The sequence below is a fragment of the Neolamprologus brichardi genome, chromosome 11, assembly GCF_056152115.1.
Source record: "Neolamprologus brichardi isolate AB-2024 chromosome 11, ASM5615211v1, whole genome shotgun sequence".
NCBI classification, from domain to species: Eukaryota; Metazoa; Chordata; class Actinopteri; order Cichliformes; family Cichlidae; genus Neolamprologus; species Neolamprologus brichardi.
Genome location: NC_142114.1, coordinates 494,339 through 521,115, shown reverse-complemented (window position 1 = coordinate 521,115; position 26,777 = coordinate 494,339). Strand labels below are relative to the sequence as shown.

Sequence of the window (26,777 nt, the reverse complement as noted above, 5' to 3'; positions counted from 1 at the left end):
TTTCCTTCCTTCATCTCCTTCTTAAAACCTCAAACTCACAGAGAGGATGTAGTGAGGCGAGACCTCGGCGTCGATGGGGAAAAAAAAGGGAGAGACCATCAGCTCGCAGACGGAGGGATGCAGAAAAGGTATAGGTTGGAAGGTAGTAGTATAGGCCTTCTAAGTCCTCCCTCCCCCCTCCCCTCCCTCTGTGCATCCCATCAGCCCCCCCTTTTCCTGTGCCAGGGTGGTATGACCTGCTGGATTACAAAACAGCCCTCCCATGTGTCTGCCTGTTCTCTGTGCCAGCCGAGAGACAAGCGATACCAAGCTCCTGGAGCACTGATGAGGGCGACAGAGAGGAGGAGAAGAAGAGCGGGAGGAAAAAAGAAGGAGATGAGTAAAGAAGAAAGTGAGTGAGAAAATGAATAAAGAGTTTCCAAATGCAGAGCATTGAAAGTAGGAGAGTAAGAGAAAGATGAGGAGAAAGAAGAAGAACGTAGTAGAAAAAGAGGCAGGAAGTATGAAGATATAGCACGGGAAGATAAACACTATAGAAACAAAAAAGAGTGTTCAGGAAGCAGAGGAGGGAGTTTTGAGTGATAGCGAACATACTGTAGATGAAAGCTGTCGGAGGAGTGGGACGCTGAGAAGCGTCAGCATTGTCAGAGCATGTTCAGCCCTCAGGGACAGCCAGGGGTAAGTCACACACTACTCTGCTGCACATGCATGCATTCGACATCCACCGCTCTACACGCACGCACACACACACACTTTCACTCAGGCGTTTACACACTACAGCATCTCAGTGTATGGATATGCTCTCCATTCGGAAAGGCCTAAAGGCTACATTTCATACCTAGTGGACACTTGACAATCTTTCAACAAAGTCTTAAATGCTGTTCCAGTTAGGTTAAACGGTTTTCCAGTCGGTAGGAACATTCTCCTGATGTGGCCAGCCCTGCAGGTCAGAAGCTTTATCGCGCGTTTAACGAAGGAAGATCTCACAGATCTGAAAGGTACCAACTTCTGAATGCAAAATCAACTGTGACAGCGTTTAACGGACATTAACGATGCCTCCATTTGTGATCTGTACTTTTCTTTGTCTTTGTTAGGATACTGTAGCATGTTATCACATAATAGGATTGATCAAGAGCGGAGTCATCAGGGGACAATGGTGTAGAGAGAGTGAGGGGAGCTTTGGCTGCATGGAATCAATTTCATATGATGTCTGACAGGCTGTCATGGAATCATTATGCAACCCCCCCGACACAAAGAGATGTTTTAAAAAGCTGTGTGTGTGTGTTTGGATTGTAGTTGTAGTGCACTTACACATTCCTGTAGCACACAATCAACCTCTCATTTGAGCTCAGTTTCAAAATAAGCAAGACCCAAACCAGGTTACAGAAGCCATTTAGAAAATTTTCTGGCTGGGAGAGGAATCATGGGTAGAGTTTTTCATGTGAGAGAGGCTTGCCAGTTCTAAGGAGTTGTTAGGCTGATAGTTAGCAGCACTGGACATCAAATTGATTCCTATGCTGGCAGGCAATGGGTCACTAAACCCAGTGGAACTGAAGGATAGAGTGGGTTTTATTGTCTGAATGAGTCCTTGGATTGAGTTGCTTTAACCCCCTGGGGTGGAGGAATTACAGGAAAGGAGGAGGAGAGGGCTGGTGCTCTCAGTGTCGCTGGGCGCTCCGCAGCAGCAGCCATATTAGCTCGGTTACAGGCCTCAGGAGGACAGCTGGGTGGCAGAGGTCGTCATGGTGAAAGGGGATGGGGAGGGGGGGGGGGGGGTCATGGTAAGTGGTTGTCATGGAGACTGTGCATGTGCTTCTGATGAAGTTGAGTGGGTGGGGACCCTGTGGACGAGGCTCACCTGGTCTAGTGAGATCATTATGATTGTTATCTACCTGGAGCAGTTTTCTTTTTTCATTGTTCACAATGTAAGCATTCACATTGTTATTTGGTTTAGTATCACTGAAAGTCTTAATACTTAATGTTTATTATTTATTCACCAAGAGTAAAAGAAACAGCTGTTAACATGGCAGGACTGGAGAGACAAGGCGGGGTCAGTGTTTTTTTGTCTAAGCTCTGGAAACAAGCTTGGAGCTTGTGTTGATATTGACAGAGTATCAACGCAGCTCTGACACCGTGTGCTTCATTCATTAATCCACAGATAAATTCAGCCTTGCACATGCTCAGAGCTGCTGGTGTTAGATGCATTCAGAAAGCTGTTTTAAACAAAAAAGGTTTTTTAAAAACCCCCGCAAGGTCTTTTCATCGTTTAAACTGAGCTGAGTGTCAATTCTGGTGAAGTAAAATATCTCAAAGATGTTTAAATGATCGTGTTCGTGGCCTTGGGATCTCCTTATTTGCATAGAATGGCACAGAGAGGAGTACACAGAGCTGGGTAGCTCATTACTATGCCAAGATAGAGCAGGTACTGTACATGTGGCACCAGCCCACCCTGCCTCATCCGCCGCCCTCCCCCACAGGTTCCGTTTATCTAAGCTGATATCACACACGCAAAAACATATTTTTTCCTCTTATCGTGTTTTCTTTTTCATACTCTATCATAGTACGATCAGTTTACACCCCCACCCCCATCCCCCCATATATCTAAAAGCTTCTTTTATGTGCTAATAATTGCCCAAAGCATTGATACTGATAGCTTATGAGTTTGTATATTTGTCCAGCTTTTATGCCATGAAGCCTCTGTGCTCTCACATGCCAGCGAGCACAAGCAAGAGATAATTTGAATATCTGAAATACACGGAGCAGTTGCTGTATGCAGCGGTGTACTGCAAACCCCCTCCACTCTTCTGTGAATCACACAAACACTTATTGGAAAACGTTTGAATATTTCTCATTAATTCCTATTGTTTCCCTGCTTTGTCGTGACAGGTGTTTGGAACCAGAGCGGAGCTCCAAGCTGGTTTAAAAACGTAGCATTTCAATTTTAAAACCCAATAAAAAATTAATCCAAACCAAGCATTTATACTAAAAAAAATCTGATTAGTTTTGTTTGATTTATTTGATTCGATCTGCACTAATTCAGTCTGCTTGTCTCGCTGACTGTTTGGTCATCCTTGTGCTCTCTTGTCAAGAGGCTGTGAGGCGGCAGCCTCGGTGGCCAGGCCATCTCAGAGAATACAGCGGTGTCATCATACACGGGGAAACTTGTATTTCACTGAGACTGGCCACTAACCCTGCTGCTGTGTGTGTGTGTGTTTGTGTGTGTCAGTGAGATGGCCTCTGAAGGAAAAGGAGTTGGTATCCATATACTGTGCTTGAGTGAGGGGCCTTGGGTGTGGCATTCACTGACTGAACGCCTTTGTGCCACTCAGATGTGTTTAATCCTCTCGAAATTTGTCTGCATCCTTTTTCTTTTCCTTTAGCTTTGTTAGTTTTATTAAAAGCATTTTCAGAGAATGACATGGAGTGGTGGAAAGGCATGTGTAATGGAACACGGTGTACTATAAAGAGTCATATCTTCCACCGGGATCGCATTGAAGCTGAGAAAACGCAGACCATCAAAGAAGCTCTCACATACTCATACATTATTTTAAAGCGCTGCTTGATTATGGTTGCAATTAAAGCCTGTAATATATTTATAATGTTTTTCAGTCTATCAAAGAAGTTCCTGACATTTAACAGTAATTATTGTGCCTTATAGTTTTCAAAGTAGGAAATGTATTCGATTTTTTAATGTTTTGATAAAAACTGTAGGGCCAGTGGTCAGTTGTTATTCAAAGTTTTCTGATGTTAATAAATACTATTCATTTAAAACATTTTTACACATTACGTATTAATGCCTGCAGGTGAAATGTCTGTGTGACAAACTTTAACTCTTCATGGCTCCAAAGTCAGATCTCATTGTGTTCACATTAAATCCCAGACAGTAAATAAGTGCTTCTGCACTGCTCTCTACAGGTGAAAACACATTATGAAGGAATAACACAAAACTGAAGAAATATACTCAAAGATTACATTACTGATGAAATCTCACTGCTCACTGGATTTCACCTGCATGTGATCTTTAACAAAAAGGTAATATACCTACTAGTTAGTAGAAGGACAATTACAATTATATAGATTTTTCAAATCTATCTTGGTTATAAAAAATGGACAATGGTACAAGGGTCAAGTTTCCTTGAGAACAAACTAACATTTGTATCTGTAATAGAGCGAGCAATAATTATCATATATAAGCTGCACTAAGTGAACTTTATACTCTACTCCACTTCATTCCCATTCACATCCTTGTCCATAGTTTTGTTTTGTTTTGGTTTCTTTACCATAAACCATAATACCATAATTCCTACTAATACGTATTTGTTATTTCAAATGTATATAACAAGCTTGACCTAAAAAGAAATAGTAAGACATAAGAAAACGCTAAAATATACAGAAAATATGGATATGAAATGTAAGCCTTTTTAAAATAGTAAAAATGTTCATTCATTCTTAATGTTTCCATCATTTGCAGAAAATACCTGCAAGAAAAAGTAGTGAAAATTACCAACAGGTAGGTGTACTGTACAGTTAACAGAGTAGAAGGCACATCAGACAACGCTTACTTGACGTGTATTCGTGCACGTTGCTGAAATCCTTTGTTCTCCATCACAGAGTTGATAACAAAGACACTTACCCACAAATCCAATTAGAGTTTTTTTAAATGGGTGTTTCAACACATCTGTACTTGCAGACATGTTGCAAAATTGTCTAAATTTCACTTTCACTGCAGCGTTAATAATTACAAATGTGACTTCATTTGCACCCTTTTATTTTATTTAATTACACTTCATTTGAAAACTTGTTTAACAAAGCTGCTGAGGAAAGTACAAAGGCTTATCAGATAGGACGTTAATTAATTTCATCTTATAATTAAAAAAAAATCAAGCCAAAGCAAAAATACGATTTACAAACTTCAGCAGGTGTGTTCTGATTTATTTTAAATAAAAACCATGAAAAAAAAACATAATGCACTTTGGTGCTGGATCAACACTGTATGGTGTGTTCATGGGAGAGCAAAGTGTCTTTTCTTGCATGTGTGTGTGTTTTTCTAATTAGTAAGACAGATTGTAAATGTTGCTTGGATAAAATCCTGACCCTCACGACCTGTCTTGTTTCCACAGCAGTGCTGCCTGCTACAAATGCAGCCGGTATGCAGATCAGAACAGGAAGCCAGCTCGGCTTTTTGTCACACACAACCACTTTGCTAAAAGGTAGCCGTCTGCTGTTTTTAAGATTTACGTCTATAAGATTTACACCATGTCTGCACATTCAAAAAATACAGACGGCTAAGTTGACGACTTGGCTGGACTCAAACGCCTCGGTCAGCAGGATATAAACCACAGTGGCTCGGTTCAGACCAGTACTATCACACCAAACTGCCATATCTTAGAACATTAATTAGCTGTCTATCTTTTTTATAAAGGCCTAGAAAATAGCTGAGCTGTGTTAGGGCTTGGACCACCATTCTTTTAGTAACCCTCATTCTCTGTGAAAACACTCCACTCTGCTTCCTGCTCATCTCCATTTAAAATGCCCAAGTTGGCCCAGCGGACTTTAATTCCTTAACGCTTCCTCATTAGCCCTGTGTTAAAACATCAGCAGCTTCCTATCCTTGTAATGGCACCATTACATCCATCAATAATGCAGTGGGGGTAAGTACAGGTAGCTTTACTGCCCCTCAGGACTAATTGAACGGACACAAGAGCAGTTTCCTCGCCCAAGTGGCCTCGCCAAACAAGGGTTTGTAAGGGTGTGTGTTTGTTTATCCTCACCCATAATGCCTTTACTGGATAACACACAAATACGCGCTTATGTAGTCACATGTTACACAGTGTGTACGTGCGAGGAAAACACACATCCTACATTGCTGTATCACAGCAGGGTGCAAAAAGGAAATGTGCGCAATGTAGACAAAGTAACTGTGGAAATATACCACATGCTCTCACAAGCATTGTGCATCACACGCATCACATGATCACATGGTGTGTGAGTGGGAGTCTTTGTGTGCTGTAAGCATATAGAGTGGAGGAAGTGCGTGTGTGTGTATGTGTTGGAATTCCTAGAGTAAAGAGAGGGTACAAGAAGATAGATTGTTGATGCTGCATGTTTCTTTTTTACTAGACGCTGTGAGAAAGTGTGTGTGTGTGTGTGTGTGTGCGGGAGAGTGCTACTCCTACATGTATCCATCCAGACAGAGCTACGCAGCCGTGTGGGAGGGGTTATGAGAACAATGATGGGTTCTCGTCTCTCCCTCCCTGCACACAGTGTGTATGAGCGCGTGGGAGCACATGCATGATGACTGTGTGTGCGCGTGTGTGCGCGTGTGTGCGCGCGTGTGTGTGTGAGAAGGGTGATGGACTCTCACATGTGGCTGTGGAACTGAAAGGTAAGCCCTTTTTCTTTATCTTTGTGGACTCCTTCAGTCTACGGACTTTAAGAATGTTTTGAAATTCATTTTCATATTTTCTCTACACACCTGGAAGATATTTGACTCCTATCTGTCACCCTAACATGTCTTAACTGTATGCTCATCTTTCTTTGTTCACGTTGCCTGCCTCTCCACTTTGAGCACTTAGGTACTTAGTGTGTCTAAGCGGGATTGAACATATTAAAGAGATTATTGGCTCACAGTAACTCCATCATCCACACCTACCATTTGTCATGTGTCAGTTTCATGTGTGCGTATATTAGCTGTGGGCTGCGACAAACCCTCTGAGACAGTTTACCCTCAGTCCCAATTTGTCCAAACGGTTTACGACAGGGTTCCCTGAGGATACACCTTCCATTTTTCATTGTCTTCCCACGCTTGTCTCGCTCTGTCTGACACACATACACACACACACACACACAGAAGCACACAAATGCAGTGCATATGTGTGCATCCTACATGGTGGCAGTGGCGGCATTTCCATATCAAAGACTGTCTCCCATCAAAGGAGCTGTAATGGGCAGTAAACTTTCCATAATCATTTGTTGCAGGCTAATATTAGCTCCTGGCTGTGTAGTGGAATGACATCTGAGGCACAGACAGGAAGAGGAAGCATGGCGGGAGGTGGGAGAATTAGAAGGGAGTAGAGGGTGAAAGGTAGAGGGGTCGTGGAGATGAGGCGAGCGTGAATGAGATGAAGGAAAAGGACAGTGGAAAGAAAAGAAACAGAGCACAAAGGCGTCAGGGGGAAGAGGAAAGAGACAGGCAGTGTGGAGTAATTTCACACGCCTGGTTGCTCCCCGCAGACAGCACACCCCCCTCCACTCCAAAATCTCACACACATGCACACACACACACTACATCTCTGCCCCCCCACCCCCACTGGCTGGCGGGGTGGGGGTGGGGGGCAGGCATAGCGGCCCTTTGTTTGACATATAGCTGCACACAAAGACATTCAGACCTGAAATAGCAATGGAGAGTACACCCCTCCACACACACAGTCAGACACTCTCATCAGGACCACTTCTGATTGGCTCAAACTAAACAACGTGCTGATGCTGGAGGTTGCCTCTATAATCAAACAATGCTTCTGGTTGCATTTCTCTTTCCAAACGTCTGCACTCTTCTTCTCTGACATTATAAAATGCACTAATAATGAAGCTGCTTCCAAGAGAAGCTGCAAGAGACTTTTGTCTCCCCTCAGACAAAAGAGGAGCTATTGACTCTACAGAGCACATCAGCTCACTCTGAGACCATTCCTGTCCTGAGGTGATGCGAGTCGACTGTCACCGGCATCCTCGCAGAGACCCGACATGAATCATTACACTGAATGTACAGTTCTCAGCGATCAATGTTTTTTTTTTCATCTTCCAGTTTTGTATTCAGAACTGAAGCCAGAGTGTCTGTTGTGGGTAGGATTTTTTTTTAAAGGTTTGATGCATATGGATCGTGAGTAAGAGCAGGATTTTTGCCTCCATATGGTGCCTGAACGATGAAGGGGCATTCAGTGATAACCCGGCATGAAAGTGATTGGTGCACCAGCGTGCGTGTCTGATGAAATCAGCCATAGGTTAAACACCGTTGCATTGTCGGGGCACGGGAGCAGAAGTGCTGTAGTAAATGAAATGTTAAAGCTTTACTTACACCTGTTAGTGCTACTGTGCCGTGCACAAGGGGCGGTGGGGGGGGGGGGGGGGGGGGGGCTGCATACTGCATATAGACTTTATGAAAGATTAACCCCACCATGACAGAGACGCGGCAGCCATCTTTGTTTACTACCAGCTTTTCTTTTTGTGTATTACACTGAAGAAGAAACAAAGGTTTGGTCTCGAGGGTGGTGGTGGGGTTGATTTTGTGGCAGTAAAAGAACATCCTACTTTTTTTCTGTTTTGTAGTTAAGGCTTCTTTCCATATTTCAGGGGGGATCTTTTCAATGAGATGACAAGCTTTCTGCAGGAATCTGTGCTAAATGGATTTCACACCACACTCCTCGCAACAGGGGATTTATGGCGCTGGCGGGCAAGAGAGCAGTATCTGCCACCAGAATGTCAGCACTTTCCAATCCGCCATTTGAACTGCAAAACACTGTGGGAAAACCCTGTACAAGATAGTTCACGGCATCAGCCCCACTTGGAATCCTTAAAAAAAAACAAAACAAAAAAAACGTAAAACGCAGCTGGTGTTTCTCCACGATAAAACAAGAAGTAAAACCCACAGAGGACACGAAGTCTGTGGGTATATACAAAGTGTAAGGCATTTCTGTTTCTAAGAAGTCTTTGTGAACGTGAGGAAGCCCAACCCTGCATTTTTTTTTCAATATGGAAGTTATTACCACAGCGCTTAATCCTGCACACTGTGTGCAGCTACTTAGAGAGAGAGAGAAAGTGTGTGCATGAAGGGGAGGGGAGAGAGGGGGGAGAAAGAGGTGAGGCTTTAATTCCAGCTGAGGATGGCAGGTATGTTAAAACCAGATAAAACGAGACATTAATTGAGTGACAGAATTTGCTAGTGGGTTTTATCACAGGATACGTGTGTGTGTGTGTGTGTGTGCAGGCTTGTGAGAAAAAGAGGATTTATGCTTGTGTGGTCTAACTGAGTCTCTCTTTTTTTTTCTTTTTTTGGTCTGCTGGTTTTGGGCCATTGCTAGAGGTGTGTAGGCAGGAGGTGTGAGAGCGAGGATAGGTGAACCAGGTGCCGCTTCCTTCCTCAGCGTGTGCAGCTGTCTCAAAAGCCTCTTGATCCCAACAGAAACTTGAAATCAGAGAGCTTTGATAGGCCACTCGGAGGGGAGGCTTTAAAAGATGTGAACGTCCTTCCACGTCATTTCTCTTCAGATGCTGTGATTTGTTCGAAATCTCCAGATTCTCACACAGTTTGAATCACCTCCAGGAGAGAGCAAAAGTGGCCCTTTTCTCATACACGGACATACGTGAGTCCCGAGTTTGTTAATCAGTGCTCAAAAAGTTTTTGCCACAGTTGAAAGCTAATACTATTCAAGGCCTTGTGTGAGTGCGTCTCCAGCAGCCTCCGTCTGACGCTTTTAGCGGGGCGTTGAGGACACATTTGCTTTCATTTGAGGAGCAGACCGAGGTAATTTTGACCAGACCCTGGAGCCTCTGTGCTCATCTTTTCTATTCCCATCTCTTTTTTAGGCTGCCCTGATTCCATATCCTGGTTTTTTTGTAGAGGAGGTGAGGGACTATTGTAGCACAAAGTACAGCATTCACTCTGATGGTAACAGAGATACATGTGAACATAACGCACCCCTGAGTGCGCCATATGACGCCTCATTATATTTCACTGACTGATACAGTTCAGGCTTTCACAGGAATTAAAGGCTCAGTTTGCCTAAAATACAAACAACACTGTTAGCAAAGTCAGATAAAAGCAACATTATCCACATGGATGCATTAACCTAACCATGGATTTAAGAGTTGTTGATAATTATAAATGGTTTAAACAACTTCTTGGTTCTTCTTCTTGTTTTTTTTTCTTTTTTTTCCTTTTTTTTTTTTTTTTACAAATACTAATATCAGTTTGTGTGATCAGTCAGATGATCTGCATATGACTTTGAGCTGACAATGAGCAAAATGGGCCTCATTCATGCATTTGTAAGCCGAATTAATTAAAGCGCAATGTATGGAAGCCTAATAGGTGATTAAGTATTTAAATGAATGTTATTTGCATAATATATCCATTTTGTTAATGCTGGTAATCGATTTTTGTGATTGCAGCCTATTTCCAAACATACACAAGAGTAATAGCAAACAGTCACTTTATAATGTGCTTACAAACAACGATAAACTACATTAATGACTTTTATTATTTATTGTTATTGTTATAGTTCATTATTATTATTCACCCTGAATGAATAACTCTGTTGCATAGGATTTTGAATGACATAAACAGAATATGCATAAAACACAATAAATATAAAAAAGAAATAAATCCCTGCATCAGTGGCATCAAGTACAACATGACATGATGTAAGCATGAAAAAGTGAATTGTATTTATCATTTAACATAAGAATTTATATTTTAGTAGCTCCATAATGTAAAGATTATCCACCATACTTTTCACTTCATAATGTGAAGCTTAAAATTTAAAATTCTATTTAGACGCTTCTTCCTTCAAAGTAACATTTTCAGATTAGTTTTCAGATTTAGTAAATATTAATACTTGATAAAATTGTAAATAGTTATGTAATTATTCTATAGCTTTTGCACAGTTTCTGTCTTTTTCCACCTCCTTACAGTTCTGAGTAAATTCATTTGCCAAAAAATAGACAAACACATATTAAAGATGAGTTTTACACAGTAATAATAATAATGGATTGGATTTATATAGCGCTTTTCAAGGCACCCAAAGCGCTTTATAATGCCACTATTCATTCACTCTCGCATTCACACACTGGTGGAGGCAGCTACAGTTGTAGCCACAGCTGCCCTGGGGCAGACTGACAGAAGCGAGGCTGCCATATCGCGCCATCGGCCCCTCTGGCCAACACCAGTAGGCGGTAGGGTGAAGTGTCTTGCCCAAGGACACAACGACCAGGACAGAGAGCCCGGGGATCGAACCGGCGACAGATACGCTTCCCAACCCCCTGAGCCACGGTCGCCCCAGTATAAGTGTATATATAGTAATTACATTTTCTACTGCCATTTTAAGGAAATCATTATTGTGAGTCATTTTGGATGCAATAATCATGCTGTGGAAATTTGATATCATGACAGTCTGCAGCTGCACCCTGTCACAGAAGCAGGTAATCATCTTTCAGATACCTGTTATGAAGAAATCATGAAAAAATTCTAATTTTTTACACAATATTTTTTATTGTAGGGTCTACCTTACATTATTAAGCACCTTGAGGCGACTGCTGTTGTGATTTTGCGCTGTATAAATAAGGTTGAATTGAATTGATGATATTTTTTTACCATCTTTAATTCCATGTTGTGGTAAATATATTTTAGCCCTCTGTAATCTGCTATGACAGCACAACTTTTGTTATATTAAAAATTATAATAATAATTAATTCAAACAAAAAAAAACCAACCAGATGAGGTGTATTATTTTGGAACTTTTCAGTGTAATCAAAGTGATGTTTTACCGCTTTTGCAAGACTGGTTTAGAATCTAATGCATACATTAAAATCAACAGAATTGAATAAGAGTACAAAAACATATTTGCAGGGAATTTTGTGATCAAGCTGTTTAATTATTATAGACTCTTAATTAATATGAAGTTATTATATTCTGAGTGCAAAACTGAATCCATCCTTTTGGGGACTGTGTCTTGCTGACACACCCAGCACCACCAATAACTGTCTCATCTCTGAGGAAAAATATTCAGATTCCATTTAGTCTCCTCTCACACTTAAATCAATAACCATCCAGTCTGTTACACCCCAACAACCTCTGCCTCCATTGGTCCAAAGACGGCAGTTGCTTTTTCTCTGAGCCAATTGATGCTGATAATCATAGGTATGGAGCTGCAGGCTGTGCGTGTGCATGATTAACGAGACTGCTATCAACACAAAACGGACCTCAGCGCCGCAGCGCTGCTTAGGACAGACATGGCCAATGGGGAGGTGCATGTATATGTACACACGGATGCAAAGCACATGCATCATATGCCTGTGTGCAGTCGCTGACCATGCTTATATGATTTATTACAGTTAATTAATACAAAGATTCTATATGTGTGAGGAGTCCCAGTCCAGCCTGTTTAACACACACCACTGGCCCTGTATTATTATTCTTAAAGGAAAACAAATTAATTACTCTGACATTTGCTTTCCTCCCACAGGCCGGCCGTCAGCCTTTATTTGGAGAGCAGAAGCTTTTCCACACTACCTGAAATCAGCTGAGAGGTAGGAATTACTGCAAATGAGTCTGTTTACTGCCTGTTTGCTCCAGCCGTGTGAACATGAAGGTCACTTTCATTTGGCTTTGATTGCACTCATTTGACTGCAATAAATTTATACTTCAAGTTTCTCCTTTTCAGATGTAACAGTTGCAGTGACACCTTGTAACCAAACTGTGTGAGAAAAGAGAAAAAAAAATGCTGTTCCACCCGTGTCTGAATTTAATTGCACCTAATCATGGGTCCAAATTGAATAATAATATTTTTATTATATTTTATTTTTATATTTTTAATTTTATTATATTTTAATTGAATAAAATAAATTACATTTAACAAGTATAGCTCCATAAATCAATGAAAAGCATTTGCATTTTTGTGGTTTCCACTGGTTACTCTGGTTGGCAGTCAGGTCAAGGTCACACTCTGCATGCCTCCTCGGTATAAAACTGCCTGTTTGTTCAGTCGGGCTGGTTCCACTGCTGATTAGGAGGCCACTGTGGCTGATAGTGTGAATTGGCAGCAGGACGACTCCTCGTCCTGGAAACTTCAATGATTCAGCTGAAATGCACCAAGGCAGCTATTTTAAAGGCGACTCTAACATTCGGAATTATCCATATTTTTCCAAAGATTATGATAAAAAGGCAGTTATTTTAATTAGAGTCTCTTATTTTTATGCTAAGGTCTTATAAATTGTGTTTTATATATATACAAAAAAGACATAGTGACACAGTAACAAAGGACCATTATTTCCTAACATGTCTATAAAAAGGAGTGCGTGCTCATTTATTTTCATATATGGATAAACGTTTTTCAATTACTCTGTGATAAGAAATGTAATTACTAACTAAATGGGTTTTTGGAGAATTTTTTTCATGAATGAATGAAGCAACATATTCATAAAGTTCATCACAGTCAGTAGGAGGTGGTTGGGGTGTATGATGGCCATACTAAGTGCTGACTAATTTATGTCCAGCAAAGCATCTTTGAAGAATAAAGATAAATAATAACCTTGTATTTTTATTATTTTTATTTTTTAAATAATATTTTCTCACATTAAAACAACTTTTTGCTCCAAAAGCATTAAACCTCAATTAACCAGACATCAACTGCCTTACTGCACGCTGACGTCTTTTACGTTTTAGAATTTTGATATATTCTGCTACTTTCACTGGTGGAGTAGTTTATTACTTGTACCTGCTGGCAGACATAAATCCAGTTAAATTCTCTTCTGTCAACATACACTGATGTCTACAATGACAAAATATGATGAATAGGCTCTGGTTCTTTACACACAGTGTGAGCTACATAATGCAGTGTTGGTCAGTTCTAACATGTACACTACGAAAATGATTTCTGCCAGCCGGCTGAGCTTCACGTCAAGCAGTCCTCTGGCGTAGCTGTGTGTCCGCTGTGACAGACCACTTTCATAAAGTCTCTGCCTGTCAGTCCATTCAGCAAATCATGCCCCACTGGAACTACTCTCCTTCCTCTAGCTCTGTTTTCTTTCTCTCTCACACACACAGATCCCTGGGGAGCTTGGCAGACATCCTACTCAGTTAACTAGAGGGATAAAGCAAACTGTCTGCACAGCTCTTGAGGAACGCCATAGCAACCTTTTCTCTCCTCCGAATAATCCCACACTTTCACTCTTATCCCTGAAAGTTCTTCCTTTGCTCGAAAAATCGACACTAAACACACAACAAACTTGCTCATGAAGACCAGGAGATAATGCTCTTGTGTCTGAGAATGTTTTAATTAGTTTTGAGTTCTGGGTTGGATTCAATCAGATAATCCTGCCTCTGCTCGCGTGCACCTGCTTCGTGGCTGTGAGTCACTGTATTCAATTTGCATTTGCACTCTTCGAAGCATGGAACAAATTACATAATTGCTTAAATGCTTGAATGTATTTTTTTCTTTTCCTTTCTCTTTTTTGTTACACAACTGGCACATCCAGCTCCTTGCACGATTAATCATTTTCATCCCTGACTTCATTTTTCTTCCATCATTTTCACATTAGGATTAATATGACAAAAGCTGTCTCCTTCACCTGGCTCAATCAGCTAAGCTATATTTCAGCCTTATTACAGATCTTATCATTTAATGTGGCCTGGAAATGACTCCAGCCACGGTGCAGCCTAAAGGTAGTTACCTCCCATTTTAAATTGCTCTGCGGGAAGGATTATAAAAGTGACACACATTCTGGGATGCTGGGCCTCAGAGTTCACACTGGAGCTAATTAGGGAAAGCAACAATTTCATCTGTGATTCGCTACCACAGGCTCTTGCAGATGACAACTCAATTTGGTGCTCTGTACACAGAGAGGAGAGAACCAGATGTGAACATTTCTCACATGTGTGTGTGACAAGAGTGCTTGTCTTCCATTGCTTTCTATCCCTCCTAACCTTCCCTTACCCTCCCTTTCTTCACCTCTGTCTCATAGCTTCCTTCCTGTCTCTTTCTGTTCCCGTCTTTCTAATTGTGGATGCCAGCTGCTTCAGAGCTTCTGCTGCTGCTGCTGTGGTGCCACGCCTGCGAAGTGTCCAGCCCAGAGTCCCTCTCTCTTTTCTCCCCCTCTCTGCAGCTGCAACACAATAGCTCCCCCATCATGAAATTATCAGTGGCTCCATGGCCTCGCCTTGCGACACCGTGACACACCACTTTGTTGCATTGTGCCTCTTACTTGCAGGCACAGATGGTGGTATAGTTGGTGTTCTCTGTCAGAGTGCTGACACACGGTTCCTAAAAAGGAAAAGAAAAACAGCAGGGAGAGGGATGAGAGTGACAGTAAATACTGGTTAGCGCTGTCCTCTTAAAGCAAAAGGTGGGAGTCCCTCAGGTAGTCAAGCTTCCTCCCACATCCCAAAGACATCCACATTAGGCTAACTGGTGATTCTAAATCAGGATGTGCAGTAAAGTTCTGTACAGCCAAGTGGACGCTAAGACTAGAGCAGTATATAAATACAAAGTCCGGTTCCATTTCCACACCCATAAGATGCTTTAAAATTAATTTCATTAAACAGGATGCAGCAGGGTTTCGATTAAAGGTTGCTCATCCTACCAAAAAGGCTTTGTTGCCTTAATGTTTTGACATGTCACCTATATAGGTGACATGTCAAAACATTAAGGCAGCAAAGCTCAAGAAAAGATAAAAACATACCAGATTTTTCCAGTTAAATAAAGCTAATACTGCCGTTCAGCTTTTCTTTATAATCATCTACACCGTAAAAAAAAAATCCTAAAAAAAAAGTAACATTCCGGCAGCTCGGGCACCAAAATAATACCAGAAAATAACAGAAAATAACTTGCATGAAAATACGGTTATTTTCAGTAATGACAATACAGTTTGTTGCCCTAATTTTACATGGGATTCTGCCTTTTTCAAGTGCTTTTAAACATTAAATTAGGAACTATTTAATGTGATTAAACAATGAAATTACCTATAAACAAGGTCAATGATTGCGGCAATATGAATAATAATACTTAAATGTACAGAAATATACAGTTAACAGTTGGTTTAAATAATAATTGTTTCATATAGCACTTTATGAGACCCTCAAAGTGCTTTACAATTCCACTTTATAATTCCCCTCTGGCCATCACCAGTAGGTGGCAGGTGAAGTATCTTGCCCAAGGACACAATGACCGAGAGTGTCCGATCCAGGGCTCAAACCGGCAACCTTCTGATTACAAGGCGAACTGCCAACTCCTGAGCCAGGATCGCCCTAAATAACAATAATTATTATTATTATTTGATGTAAAAAAAAAAAAGTTTATACGAATCATTTTGTATATTTTTCCATAGCATTACATTTGAATTTAACAGTTCAATCTTTCAAATAACGGACAAATATTTATGAAATTATGATACATTTGTGAATGTATTTTAACAATCTAAATATGCACAGATACAGACAGACAGATACATTTAAAAAACAAGAAAATTGTGTTTTATTACATTTACAGTGATTTTATGTTAATTTACATTTGAAATGTAAAATCACAGTCTATTTATGTTAATTTAATGATATTCTAGAAGAACAGTACAAAACTGTAAAATACACTGTAAAATACTTTTATATTACAATTTCTTTACAGTGTACACATATATTTAAACATTTTAGAACACTATATTTATTTAAGTCCACAGTATGCTTATAATTTGCAGAATTTGGAACTGTTTGCATTTCATCTTATATAATTAATTCTGTTGAAGCATATATATTTCACATCTTATTATCCAGTATATTTCCATTTTTATTTTGTTTCCAGTGTTAAAATAGTAAAATATTCCAGGTCTTTTGCATTATCTTAATCTCTTTGTGCTATGCTGCATAGAAACAGCCCTGTTGCTGAGCCATTTTCCTAACTTAAACCAAAATAGTGTCCTCCTTCAGTGTAGCTCTGTAAATTATATTTGAACTGACAGAACAATCAGTTTGATATCCACATCAGTTAAATTAATTTTTTTAGAGATGGTAAAGGCATTAATATAAATACAATGTGGTGTACAAATTTAAAAACTAAAGATTTGACATGTTTTTTTTGTGAGCTCTCTGGCACAAAACGGAAAAAGATATATTTGTTAGTTGGTTTTGGTTCTTTTCTTAGGATTTGTAGGCACAAAGAAAAAAATCTCAGTTTTCAGAGTGCTGTGCACATGTACCTACATTTGAGCATGTGTGTTCCTGTAGCATCCTCTAAACCACAGAGACTTTGATAGCAGCCCATGCAGAGCAACAGACACAGACCAATGGCTTCCTCTAATGAGCAGACTGTTGTTGGTCTGCCGTGGGGACCCTGCTTCAGGGCTGGCACACATTGCAAGATTTTATGAACTAATTAAGCACTAAAAGTTGCCTTCTTTGACAAGAAAGTCCAGATTTTTATGCAAAGTCAAAGAAAACTACTGGGGGAGGGGGATGGGGGATGTTTCATTTGCATTTGCAGTTATAGAGTCTGGTAAGACCTGGTTCAAGTTTAGACCAGATCTACCAGCACAGAAAGAGACAGTCTGCTGTTGATAGGTGTTAATTAATCTTCCTGAAGCTCTGCCACTGTCCTGATATGACCTGGAGATACTGCCACATTTACTTTGGAGAGAAAATTAAGGGTTAGGTAAGTATTAAAACCAAACAGCTGCTTAAATTTTAGCATGTATAGCTAATTTTGCTCCATAAAACAGCTTTCTTATGTTTAACTGACTGTTTTAAACAAAGCTGGTGGATGCAAACACAAGTTACCCCTCTGTGGGGATTCACCTCTTCTAATTCCAGTCACTGCATTAGGTTGTCACGTTTGTCGTGTGAGTGGCAGTTTTGATGGAATTATCAAGAGTGTGTGTTTATGCTTTGTGTAGTCTTTGTGATGCCTTAAGTGCAACATTCAGAGTTTAATTCTTTATGGTTTTAAATGGTCACTTTTTTCTAATTAGTTAAACATAAAGTAATGAAACCTTTCTGACCTTGAAAACTGATTCTGACTCGAGGAAAAACAAATATTAAAAAGTTCAGTTGGTGTTTTTCAGAGCATTAATGCTCTTTCCAGGTGTTTCCCACATCAATGTTAAGAGCTCCTTTGCGCTGATGATCTGCAGCACTGAAAGCGTTTTAAACACAGTTTAAATTAACAGAAAATACAAGATAAGGATGCTGAAAATGAACCGCCAGGAAACAGACACATCCACTGGGAGAGGCTAAAAAACAATATATAGTTTTGCTTAATGCCTGGGTTTTTTTTTTTTTTCCCAAGATTCCCTGCAGATACATTTGTGAATAAAAGCTGAATTACCTTCCCCAAATTCTGGAGCATGAATGTTGTAAAATTAGCTGCGATGTCACAAAATCCTGCTTGCAGATCCACGTGTCAAACTGGGAGTTGAGGTGAGCACAGAGGAATGTTCCCTTCTTCAGCAGATGAAGATGTGGAAACAGCCCTCTGGTGTCAAACTCTACAACATCATAGTGACAAAAACATATTTTTGGTGAGTATCAAAAGGAATTTCTTCTGAGATCAGGCTCTGTCACTACATTTTGAACATGTGGTACCAGTCACTCAGAATTTGTTCCAAATTCCTCGATCCTATTAGATGACACATGTCAGGAAGTCACATTTTGCATTTCCTAAGCTGTAAATGCAGCTCAATCTGTAGATCAGCTACATTTTTCTGTGACTCATGAGAAGACTGCAACTTTAACTGTGCAGCTCCTTTCAAGCAGCAGTGGAGTTCACCTCCACGTTTCCCTCCTCGCTCTGGGAATCTGGAAAGACGTTAGATTGGCAGGTCGGGCTGCTGTCAGTATCTGTCTCCGTCACCTGTCCTGCTCGGCAGCCAGCTGCTCCGCCTGTGATAAGACTGGAGTTTATTCTGAGGCTGAAAATACCGGACTCAGTCTGGCTGCGTGCCGATCGCCTAGCCTCTCTGTCTTCTCACAAACCAGATTACAGATTTCTCACTGACGTTCAGTCGGCCGTGATGAGGGTGAACGAGCTTGTTTGTAAATTCCTTTTGTGTTTTTTTTCTGGTAATTTTTTTGAATTCATAGCTGAGAAACAGTTTTGTTTCTACACTCTCATCCTGTCACTAAAGTTGAATAATGGATTTGATTCACAGTTAAATCTTAAAATAGGAAACATCTGCTTGAGCAATGAACAGGCCTTTAATGGCGGTACGCTGGAATCAAAAGATTCTGGTTATGCTTTAAACTGACATATTTATAAAAAAGAATGCGACTTAATGAATGACTGGGTTAATGCAGAATTCCTGCTGCTCTCCTCATTTCTCACAAGTGTCAGCTACCTTCAGCTCCTCGTTCTCCTCCTCCTCCTTCTGAAATGAATGATGTTAAATCAATGATGCCAATGTCAGCCACTGCCTGCATGACTGATCTGAATAAAATGGGCAAGGATCCATTAGGAAACAAAAAGCTTGCTTTTATCCAGCAGGCACTCTCTGTTTCTCCTCTCCATCTTCTGTCTTCCCCACACTCCCCTCTGCGTAATGCAGCGTAAGCACAGCTGTCTAAAAGCAGCATGAAGGATAGACGTCTCTTACAGGAGCTGAGGGAAGAAGGAAGGAGGTGGGGAAGGCTTGGACTCTACCTCTTCAAAGACTATCAGACATATCACTTGAAGCTCTTTTCTCAACTGAGTGGTACTGAGGTTAGTGAGGGTGCTTTCTGCCTTTGCAGCTAACCTGCAAACTGTTCTGATGGTTGTCAAACCACATCTTAACTAATACATACGAAGGTGTCACAACTCGTTATTAAAGATACAGAGTTGTTGTCTCTGTTGTCTTGTGTTTACAGGGGAAAGAGTTAAGCCCAAACCTTTAATAACAACTTTGATGATAACATGAACCTACGCGGTATTTTTAATAACCAAAGCTTTAATTGTCCTATTAGACCATGGGAAATCTTTCCCTAAAGTTAGGTTCAGTCAGGACCACCCATCTGTCAAAGGCAGGTTGTTATTTCTATTCTGGGACCCCCGCCCCCATCCTTCCATGGAAAGCATAAGGCAGAGAGTGCAGCAGATAGACCCCAGCACACAACAGGACTGTCCTTAATTATTCTGATTAAGTCAGGTGCAGCAGAAAGGGTGGAGCTGGGTTGCAAAGTGGTATGCAAACACCTGCTGTAGCAGTGGACAGACAGAGGGAGCTTAAATAACACAGCCACTAGGAGATTTATTAGTAGGATGTCAGTCAGTAGTATTGCATTGTGGGCTGGCACCGAGATCTGTCAGGACAGTGGTGAAGCTTGACTTTTTGGCCTGCCTGACCTAAAGCTCTGTCAAGGGCTGGAAATTTCAAGGCCTGGGATTCAGACCATAAAACCGAAGTTTGTTGCATTCAGTAAAATGTTTAAATGCAAAAAAAAATCAGGAATATTCAATATAAAAATGAAAACCACAGAGGGGCTGCCAGCCTTGCAGATGAGAGGCACCAAGAGGGTTTTGTCCTGTACTCAGTGCAGTCAGTGACCACCTCAGGCAGACAGCTGAGGCTTGATACAGAGAGAGATACACTGTAAAAAAAATTGTAATATAAAAGTATTTTACAGTTTTGTACTGTTCTTCTAGAATATCATTGAATTCACATAAATAGACTGTGATTTTACATTTCAAATGTAAATTAACGTAAAATCACTGTAAATGTAATAAAACATAATTTTCTTGTTTTTTAAATGTATCTGTCGTACATATGCATATTTAGATTGTTAAAATAGATTCACAAATGTATCATAATTTCATAAATATTTGTCCGTTATTTGAAAGATTGAACTGTTAAATTCAAATGTAATGCTATGGAAAAATATATAAAATGATTTGTATAAACTTTTTTTACATCAAATAATAATTATTATTATTGCTATTTAGGGCGAGCGTGGCTCAAGAGTTGGGAGTTGCGTCCTTGGGCAAGACACTTCACCTGCCACCTACTGGTGATGGCCAGAAGGGAATTATAAAGTAGAATTGTAAAGCACTTTGAGGGTCTCATAAAGCGCTATATGAATGCAATCAATTATTATTTAAACCAACTGTTAACTGTATATTTCTGTACATTTAAGTATTATTATTCATATTGCCGCATTCATTGACCTTGTTTATTGATAATTTCATTGTTTAATCACATTAAATTGTTCCTAATTTAATGTTTAAAAGCACTTGAAAAAGGCAAAATCCCATGTAAAATTAGGGCAACAAACTGTATTGTCATTACTGAAAATAACCATATTTTCATGGGAAAGTTATTTTCTGGTATTTTCTGGTATTATTTTGGCACCCCAGCTACCAGAATATTAAGTTTTTTTATTTTTTTATTTTTTTATTTTTTTTACGGTGTACGTTGCAATAGGCCTAGGCTGCTGGGGCTTCCCATGATGCACTGAGTGTTTCTTCTTCATTCACTACGTGTCTATACACGTGCAGTTAATCATTAGTTATCAGTAGTCTCTGGCTCTTTTACATGGCGTGTCTTTGTCCTGTCCTTCCTCCCATCACCCCCAACAGATCGTGGCAGAAGGCAACCCGTCGTGAGCCTTGTTCTGGTGGCGGTTTCTTCCTGTTTAAGGGGAGTTTTTCCTTCCCACCATTTCCAGGGGTTCTAATTGTTTCATCACTAGAGTTATCGCTCAGATATTTAAGGTCTTAACCTGTCTTAACCAGTAAATTACCTTGGCATTGTTGTCATAAACAGACAAACAGACTCCAGTGATTAGCAAATTTTACACCAGGTGGAGGCATAGCGTGCTGCCACAAAAGCCATGATAGAAAAGCTTAATAAACAATGTGAAGAAAAAATATTAGATATATAAAACTAAAGCTGTTTAGATATCTTTACTTTGCATATTAGATATGTAAAGTAAAGAAAACTGTTAAAGAAATGCTCCCATTCTAACCATCAACCTCCCAGCAAAACGTAATAAGACATGAAAGTCAAAATGATTAAGAAGGTCTGAACATTTAATATTCAAGGATTAAATAAAGCAATGATAAACACCAACAGCTAAGAACAGAAGAAGAGTGAAACAGATGTCTCTTTCACAGAAGCATGCTTTTTGGAATTTTTTTATTCCTTGCATTAGAGCAGACCTTCCCAAAGTGTGGGGCCCGCCCCCTGGGGGGGGGGGGCGCAGAGCCATTGCAGGGGGAGGGGGGCGGGAGAGAGATATGAGAAGGGAAAAAAACCCAAAAAACAAGCTTGCGCCCACACAAACGCAAAGTAGGAGATGAAGCATAGCTGAATATGTTTCCAAACCAACTTCATTTTAAGCCAAAGACTAGAAAATATGGTGAAGCATATCTTGCCTTTGGCTTCACCCGCACAAGTGCCAAGGTAGGTCTCCCCTGCATAATTGGTCTTTCCTTCGTCGGGAGCATGCACTGGGCTCTCCAAATCACGGACAAACAGTATCCCACATTCTTGATTTTTAGTTCACAAACACTTCTTATAATGACTAACTACTCCTGACATTTTGGAGATGTTTGCTCTTTATACAGCAAAGTTACAGTGGGATACAAATAACATCAGGTTGATCCTGCCACGATTTGTTCCCCCTGTCTAAATCACGGACAAACAGTATCCTACAGCTGTTTATGTTTTTAAACCCATTTTGCACAGAGAGGCATTTTTTGAAAAATGTATTGATAGCAATGTTGAATATTATTACACAGGAAAAAACCAACTACACGTAAAATAATTACATCGTGACGCCTCTGCCTTTCTAAACGGAGGGACAGTAACTGCGTGTGTATATTTAAGCGTGTAAAAACTGAAGATAATCAGATTAACAGTAACAGTATTTTGTCTCTATCTGTCATTCTGCAATTCATCTCATGTAAAGAATAATGTGGCGCACAGTGTGACGTGCAAAAAGACACATACCTTTGACGTTGCATGATGAACCCTGTATTCCTCGTCCACACGTAAACGCATAAAAGGAGTTTTAAAAAATATCTCAGTTTTTGGTGATTTGAAACGCCGTTTACGTGTGGACGAAACAGTCGCGTTTTCAGAAATACCCTTGTAGGTGTGGACGTAGCGTAAAAGAGTTAGTAGTTTACTTTCTTACTACCTGTAAGTTATTGCAGATTACTTGTATTTGCTTAATTGTTTACTAAATGTTTGAGGTGTGAAATAAATCGCAATGGAGCAAAACATGGGTGTGTGTGGTTGGAGGATGTGTTTGTGCATGCACGCGCGGGGGGCATTTTTCTTGTAAAACAAAGGGGGGCCTAGCAAAAAAAGTTTGGGAACCACTGCATTAGAACAAGTGACCTTTGAGAGGAACCAGAAAAGAGTGGCAGCTCTGTTTTCTGCTCTCTTAATGCATCTGTTGTTTCAATTCTTAGCAGATGTCAAAATATTAGAAGTTCCTAATATTACAACGAAGTATTGGTTTAACACTGGATCATTCACTACAGGGAAACCTCCACCACCCTCACTTTCTGCCTCTGTACACACACTAACAGCATTGGCACTGAAGTCTCTGCAACTGTACACACACTGATGTGTACAGACAAATACCTGTCAGTCACAGTGCCTTTTCTGACAAAGTGCACTGTGATCCACTTTTTCACAAGCTCTGTGCAGTCGTATGTGTGACTCGGTCCAAATGAACTGGTGATGTAAAGGCTGCTGAGAGAGTTGGGTGGTAAAGCTTAAAATCATTCTGGACAGTCAGAGAAGGAAAGAGTTCTGGAGTCATGCACTTGGATGTTCTAAAGGAAAAGATCCTGTGAGCTGTGGTAAAATATGAAAGGTTTTCGGACTTGCTGGAACATAAAACAAAACAGAAATCAATGGAAGCTTTTAAAAAAGTCATTGCCCAAAATCTTCAAACTGAAATGCTAGATCTAAACTATCTTTCCTCCAATAGCGTTTTGTGACTGAACTGTGACTGAGCTTCCCCCTCTATTTCCACACGCACACACACACAGCTTTCTCCGGCTCCTAATCCCTCAGGCTAGTTTTGATTGTTACTTAAATCTTTGTGTTCCTTCCCTCTGAAAAGACAAAAAAATCCCCCCACATTTTGCACTTCTTTTCCTCCTTCCTCACTCAAGTGTTTCTATCTATTATGTGCAGTGACATTCTTTGTCTGAAGGACACTGGCGTTGGGCCAAGAGGCTTCCGCTGGGCTGGCCGAGGCGTTTAATTGAAACCGTAAAAGAACTTTCTTTTAGCACAAAAGCCCTTATGTGTGCTTTGTCACAATTAGATTGACCAGAAAGGCCAGCAGACCTGATAAAAAGGGATTAGAAAAAATGCTGGGATATTATGTTCAGTGTGACATGGCCGCTTGTGGAAGAATTAGTGCAGGCATGACCCGTCATGGATTAGTCAGGCAAAAGGACAAACCTGTGATTAATGGAGTGGTCAGAGGCTACACTTACAACCCAGTTTCACAACACCTCCTGCACACCTCCCATGGTATTGTAAACTGTCCCTCTCGACTGCTGTCCAGCACAGCACCTCAGAACAACAGGGTGCAACTTCATCCTGTGAGGTCGCCCGCTGTGAGGGTGCAGAGTTTGGCCTAAAGGGGGCGACACAGTCAGGTTGCCAGGAAAATCTGTTACGTCAAACAGCCCAGTGTAGTCAGCCCCAGTCAGCAGGGCCCAAACCGGTGGAGTGAGGTGCCCCCACCCCCAGACCAAAATATAATTTATGCCAACATGAGTAGTCCAGGAAAAGATCAGATTTGACCATCCTCAATAAATCACATTGTTCTATTAGAATTACAACATGGATAAATATAAAATATAGATGCAGTGCCCAGGTCCACAGTTACCACACACTGATGGTGACCTAGGCTAATATAATACATTATAATACAACAGCATGTTCTATACTTTGTTATTATTTTGCCACATTATTTTATTATGACTTTTTTTTGCATGCATTACAGTAACAAATTATTACCTTTTAAATATATAACAATTAGAATACAAAAACACACATTTATGAACAGCTATAAATAGCATAACAAAGTAAACTTGATATTTATTCCTAAACAGAGAAACAAATTTTCTAAACAATGAAACACATATTTGTAAAATTGATATTTGTTTATTTAATGCATGTCCAACACGTTCTCACTCCCAAAGTGTAACATTTTAGGTTAGGTGACAAATCGTCTGTATATTTGGGTTTTTCACCTGCCCCTTGTTGGTCAAGGTAAATAAAGTAATAACCAAAACATTTTTTACAATGATTGGGCTTTGAGCGTGATTTTAAAACTTTGGTACAGTATTTTGTAAAAGTTTATAGTACCAGGAAATGTGGAGGTTTTAATCAGGTCTTAGGTGCCGTAAAGATTTCATTTAGCTCACATCTTGTTATAAATGTTAGTCTGCTCCAGGAATAAAGGCAACCTGTCTGTTAGGACAGCCAGAGGTTTAAATGACAGTATAGGGGGAAACAATGATTTTAAGCATTCACATTTATGTTAGCACAATAAACTGATACACTTCAGTTAATGTAGCAACAAGACAATCAGAGCACTTTTTAAATAAGAAATTCTCTCAAGTTGACAGATAAAACAAGACACACAGTTTAATTGAGTGAACACCATCATGAGGACAGATACTTTCTTCTACAGTATGACGCCTCTGGGTCTCTGTCTGTCCCAGAAGGGTTAGATTGGGGTGAAGTGCCTACTTAGGCGAAATATTTTGGGTAACTGCCAAAATGCCCAAGTGCCGTTTAAGATGGCAAGCATTTGGATTTTTAACAGAGCTCTGTGGGAGAGCTGACTAAAGGCATCCCATTAATAACAGAAATATAAATACTGCACATGACACATCCCAGATCTGACTAGCTGCTGCCATAAATAAGAAGAATCAAGCACACCGTTATAAAAGAGGAACAAAAGAGCTTGGCACAGCATGACAGACTCACCAAACACTCACATTTTAGTGGTCAGGAGATCAGGTTTTTCCCTTTGATGCCCGAATGGCTGAACTTTGATTAACAGTAATATTTTTATGTTTTGGATTTTGATACCAAAGTATCAGGACACAAATTTGATGGCATTCTTCATATTTCATAGACTGACAAATTCTATCTAACTCTATTTTGCTCCTGGCTCTTAAACATCATGACTCTTTAGGACCCGGTCATTGCACAATTGCACAAAGCCTGTACACAATTCTGTTAACAATTCCAACAAACAGACATACCAGGAAACTGATTTTCCTAATATGCCCTGTTATACTAAAGGCCTGCATGCAGATCATTTCCTGTAAACCTACTTTACAGTGACATTACTCTGAGCTTTGGTACACAGCGGGCTGCTTCAAGGTGGATTAAGGCTTGCCGCTGTGAAACCAAAGTTATTCTCAGCTCCATCATGGCCCTAACCTCAATTCCAAAGCACTTTAAAAATAGGCAATAAATAGAGCACTGTTACATCCAAGGACCCTGCTTAGCATTTCACTTTGCAGTCACACACTTTTTTTTTTGGCTAAAGATGTGTTTATGTAGCCGAGTCCTGTGTGATGTTTAAGGCTGTCCGTGGGTCACAACCTGCTTATTCAACTTTAATTCTCAAACACTACATTTGCATTGAAAGCTAATCCTCCAGCATGAAATTAATGTTCCTGTTTCTGCCTCATTATCTGCAGGTTAAGTCGTGGTGTGTGCAAGCTGCCAGCATCAGATCATCGTCCTCAAAGTGTGGAGGCAAGAAGGAAAGATGTTGGGTGCCCCCCGGTGGAGACTGTGTACTGTGTGCAAAGTGCTCCCCGCTTTCCTTTCTGTGTTTGTTAGTTAATCACCATCTGCTGCTGCTGCAGTTAGTTGTATAGCAAGAGTGGAGAGGAAAGGTGAGTATTCTCAGTCAACCAGCTTCTCATGCAAATAAATGGTTTTAATGGCTCCACCGTGTGATGAACAAAAAAGCTTCAAAAATACTGGTTGACAGTTTGACTTGGTCCTGTCACTGAAGATTAGCTTCCATTAGCTACCACAGCACTGATGGGTGG

General features: G+C 40.3%; 1 long non-coding RNA gene across 1 annotated transcript; it reads left to right on the top strand.

The window, feature by feature from the left end:
• The first annotated feature begins 293 nt into the window (after positions 1-293).
• LOC102799611 (uncharacterized) lies at positions 294-26,777 on the top strand. The gene is made up of 3 exons (XR_437106.2): positions 294-678; positions 12,234-12,297; positions 26,418-26,777. It is a non-coding gene; the product is annotated as an uncharacterized LOC102799611 (long non-coding RNA).